Source organism: Montipora capricornis, chromosome 4 (genome assembly GCF_036669925.1).
Source record: "Montipora capricornis isolate CH-2021 chromosome 4, ASM3666992v2, whole genome shotgun sequence".
In the NCBI taxonomy this organism is placed as follows: domain Eukaryota; kingdom Metazoa; phylum Cnidaria; class Anthozoa; order Scleractinia; family Acroporidae; genus Montipora; species Montipora capricornis.
In genome coordinates this window covers 42,375,403-42,380,402 of record NC_090886.1, presented here as the reverse complement: position 1 = coordinate 42,380,402, position 5,000 = coordinate 42,375,403, and the positions used below count along the sequence as shown (strand labels likewise).

The following is a 5,000-nucleotide window of genomic DNA, read 5'->3' as shown; positions in this document are numbered from 1 at the left end:
TACCCGTTCCGAATCCGTTCCAGCTCTGTTCTCTTGTGGTTCCATTGGACGCGTTCCATGTAACACATTTACAAGAAAAATATCGCGTTCCTTTGAACGCTTCACAAAAACCGGTAACATTCACTGCGAGATGAAGATGGGATTGTAACTTCGAGTCAAGCAGTTAGTCTTTTCCTAAAACGAGGTTTTTGCGCTAGAGATATAAAAAAAAACAGTTAAATTATTGCAGTGATCAATAAGATTTCTTTTTCAATTGTGCAAAAATATAATATTTGATTGTATACAAAAAGTGAGCAAAACAAGGACAAAAGACGACTTACGTATAAATTTGGCCTTGCGCACGGTATTGGTTGTCAAACGCTTACCGAGAATACCCGAAGTTTATCTGTTATTTCTTTGTTACAAAGTATTTATCTGGAATAATACCGAAAACAAAAGCTTGTCTATTATGTCTGCTGTTTATTTTGATACTTTCCTTGTGTTGATTTTGCTTTGTTAGCGCACAGCACAAAGACAAAGTTGGTGGAATCCGAAAATTTTTCGTTGGACATGTTACATTTTGATCCGAAACATCGCACTTTTAATTTCGTTTCTATCGTTTGTATCGCTTTAACCTTTCTATCGTTTGTTTGGTTCGCGGCAGTTATCGTTTGAAAGAATGGAAAAAAAGAAAGGTTTAAAGCGTTTTAAAGGAGTTTGTACTTTGCATGAGAGAATTAGTCACGTATTGAGTAAAAATTGTCACGTTCTAGGCAACCAAACTTCTTTAGTAAAGCAGAACTAGCCAGTTGTTTTGTTTGCGCGCATTTCACGGCTAGTGGAATTTTAACATGTATTTTCGGTTATGTACAAAAGAAATATCTTAAAGGAACAATTGAAGTGAAGGAAACCATTCAAACTGAGCGAACCAAACCACAGATCAAACGATAAATTTAGTTTTGGCGTGATGGTTAAAAATAACGCTAGTTCTGGTTCTACAACTCTAAAAGTACTCATTGTCTGTGGATGAACGGTATTATCCAACTAATGTGTACGTAAATTTTCAAGCCTCTTTGGCCATATTGAGAAAAAGAAAATATTTACACTAACATCTCAATCCCATTCACTGCAGCTGTTTTTCTCGCTGATTTGAAGTGTGGGTTTTTTTTTGTTTTGTTCTTAATTGAAAACAGAAAGATATTTTGAAGCTTTCTCTTTGCCAGCTAAATGCACATGAAATGTACTTTCCAGCTCCGTTTTCAGATTATTACAGTTTCTCAATTGTAGTCTTAAAATTAAGTGCTTAATTTAACGGCCTTGAACACCAACCCCTTTTTTATCCGGGCCTGGTGTCAAGCGACACGCGCCTAATGCTAACAAATGTGGACTTCACAAAGTACACGTAAATCTCGCTAAGCGGGGATGTTCTCTAGAACGCGTTCCTGCCGATGAGAACGTGTTCTAGAGAACAGGTTAAAGAGAACTTGTTTGTTCCTTATCTGTTCTATTGCTGCTTCATTTCTCGTTCAAGTTTCGTTCTGATCGCGTTTGCGAACGCGTTCCATGTTAGGTTAATTCTGAGCGGTACTGTAGTAAGCATCACCGACAGGAAATCCGAGTATCTCGAGATGCGCAGAACGTATGCGCAATAACAATAGTAGGCACCGTCCTTAAGTCTTGCACCTAGACTACATGAACTCTCCAGAAAACACAATGCAACAAAATGCACCAAAATGACCATCACCTGCCTGGATGTATAGAGGATATTTCATGGCTATGCAGAGATACAAAACTTCTCTTCAGGTGTTGAAAAATATTTCACGAGTGAGCGCAGCAAACAAGTGAAATATTTTTCAACACAAGAAGAGAAATTTCGTGCCTCCTGAAGCGGCTACATGTATGTAATATTGTTACGAAAAATAGTATTGCGTGACATGCGTTACTTTCTAGACGCTTCGCAAGAGTTCGTAGTTTGTTTATTTTTAGGTTCGTGCGTAAGCGTTTTTAAATCGGTGTGTTTTGTAATCTTTCTATTATTAGATTCATTACTAATTTAGAAGTTCTAGAAGTTTATTGTCAGAGTATATAAGTAGACGAGTCCAAGCGGAGTGTTTTTCTAACTAGTTTTTCACAAGCGAAGAGAGTTGGCGTTGGCCGTGTTTAGTCAAGTGTGACAGAAGCTGTGTTTACTCAAGTTGGCGGAGGCCGTGTAAGTTTGTCAAGTACGTGTTATTTAGAGTTTTACTTCGTGGAAACTACGTTCATTTTTGGAATAAATCTTCTTGTTGTTGTTCCGACAACCCTGCGTTCAGTTTAGTTTGCAAGCTACCTTTCCTCTAAACATTCGAACTCGTAACATTGGGGGCCTGTCCGGGAGAGGAATTCATTTGTTTACCGACTACAGAAACCAGGAAAGGACAATTCAAGAAGGAGTTACAGAAAAAGTAAGAAGAACTGCACAAAGAGAGTATATTGTGTTTTTGCTGTGGTATCTGCTATGGAAATGGAAAAGCTTTTGCAGATGGGGAAAGAATTTGGATTGCAAGGAGAAAAGCTACTCGAGTTTGTGAGGGAAGAGGAGGAAAAAGAAGAAAAGCGTAGACAGTTTGAAGAAGAACGAAGAAAGGAACAAGAAGAAAGAGAAGAGAGACGTCGAATGCTTGAGGAGGATAAAAGAAAGGAACAGGAAGAGAAGGAGGAAAGGCGCAGAAGGGAAGATGAAGAGAGAGAAACTAGACGACAAGAACGCGAACTAAGAAAGTTGGAAATGGAAGCCGAGTTGTTGAAACAGAAAGAGGCTATTGAAGCGGCAAAAAGAGAACACGAGTTGGAGATTGCACGTTTGGCTGTGGAGAGTGCTGACGGGCGTCCTGAAGTGAGAGAGGATCGGGCTAAGGCACCTAAACTTCCCTCGTTTGTTGATGGTAAAGACGATTTGGACGCGTATTTGCAGAGGTTCGAGAGATTTGCCGAGACAGCTAAGTGGAAAAAAGATGAATGGGCATCGAAGCTCAGTGCTCTGTTGTCTGGACGGGCACTAGAAGTGTATTCACGTCTATCGGAGGACGCAGCTAAGGATTATGACAGGGTAAAGATCGCGTTAATGAAGAGATATGACCTTACCGAAGACGGCTATCGTCGAAAATTTAGAGCATCCAAACCAGAAGTTGACGAAAGTCCGGAGCAGTTTATTGTGCGACTGGACAGATACCTGTTACGTTGGCTAGAGCTTTCGGATACTGCGCAATCCTTTGATGGTCTTAAGGACTTGATCGTGAAAGAACAATTTATTGACTCTTGCCCTAAGGATTTGGCAATTCACCTGCGAGAAAGGGCACCTGAGACCCTAGCTAAGATTGCGAAGATCGCTGACCAGTACTTGGAGGCTCATGGTAAACATTTGTTCAGCTCAGCGAGCAGAAAGCCAACAGTGCAGCCTGAGAGGGACGAAGCCAAGAACATGCAGATTAATCCACCAGCTCTGCATTGCTTTAAGTGCAACACCCGAGGTCATAAAGCTGTCAACTGCCCAACCCTAACAAGAAAGTGTTTTCTGTGTGGCAAGCTGGAACATGAAGCTAGAAACTGTCGATCAGGGGAACGCAGATCAGGAGGACAAAGTAAGGATGGTAACTCTGTGCAGCGTGGTCAAGTGAGTGCCAGCTGTTTAGTTCAGCCACCTGAGGTTAAACCTACTGATGAAGAAATTAAGGCCTGTATTAAAGATGATAAGTTGCTGTTAGCCTGTGGTAAGAAGATTCCATTGTTGAGTAGTGCTTGTATTGAACCGTTGACTGGAGTGAGAAGTAAAATGCCTGTCGTGAAAGGTAGAGTTGGAGAGAAGCCTGTTGATGTCCTGAGAGATACTGGTTGTAGTGGAATTGTAGTAAAGAGGGATCTTGTGCCTGTGGATCAGTTTACTGGTGAATTTAATGTTATGCTGCTCATTGACAATATGGCAAGGAAAGTTCCCATCGCAAAGATTGATGTCGATACACCCTATCTCAAGGGCCAAGTGGAAGCGCAGTGTCTTCCCGATGCTGTTTATGATTTAATTATTGGTAATGTACCAGGCGCAAGAGCCGCTGACGACCCAGACCCAAGCTGGCAAGTTCCTGTACAAGAAGCTTGTGCTGTAACCACGAGAAGTCAAGCTAAGAAAGCTGGAGAACATATTCCGTTGAAGGTACCAGATACCAAAGAAAGTCCTGTAGTTGATAGAGAAAAGCTCAAGCAAATGCAGCGTGATGACGAGAGCCTACAGAAATTTTGGGAGAAAGACGACGTAGTTGTGAGAGGCCAGGCTGAGACTTCATTTGAAGTGAAAGGTGGAGTTCTGTACCGCGTCTACAAGCACCCTTATGTGAACGGAGGTAAACCCCTGAAGCAGGTTATGGTTCCTGTGCAGCTGAGAAGTCGAATAATGGAACTTGAGCACGGATCGATCACGGGAGGTCACATGGGAATAAAGAAAACGACCGATAAGATTCAAAGCGCGTTCTATTGGCCAGGCATTCAAGGGGACGTGACTCGTTATTGCAAGTCCTGTGATGTATGTCAGAAGACAGTTAACAAGGGTTCCGTACCGAAGGTTCCCCTAGAGAAGATGCCATTAATTGACAAGCCGTTTAAGAGAGTAGCAATCGACCTGGTTGGACCTATTGTTCCCCCGAGTGAGGACGGTCATAGATATATATTCACATTGGTCGACTTTGCAACTCGTTATCCTGAAGCTGTCCCGTTGAAGAACATTGATACTGAGACTGTGGCAGAAGCGTTGGTGGATATCTTTAGTCGTTTGGGAGTGCCTGAAGAGATCTTGAGCGACCTTGGTACGCAGTTCGTCTCTGAGTGTATGAAGGAAGTGACGCGGCTTTTGAGCATTAAACAGCTCACCACGACTCCATATCATCCTATGTGTAATGGCATGACGGAAAAGTTTAACGGAACAATGAAGAGCATGTTAAAGAGATTGTGCAGCGAACAGCCAAGACAGTGGCATCGCTATATTAACCCGTTGC

General features: G+C 42.0%; 1 protein-coding gene across 1 annotated transcript in view; it reads right to left on the bottom strand.

Annotated features, from left to right (window-relative positions):
- The window catches only part of LOC138047006 (protein spinster homolog 1-like), a 28,168-nt gene that overhangs the window by 16,742 nt on the left and 6,426 nt on the right, over positions 1–5,000 (bottom strand). The gene's annotated exons all lie outside the window — the stretch shown is intronic.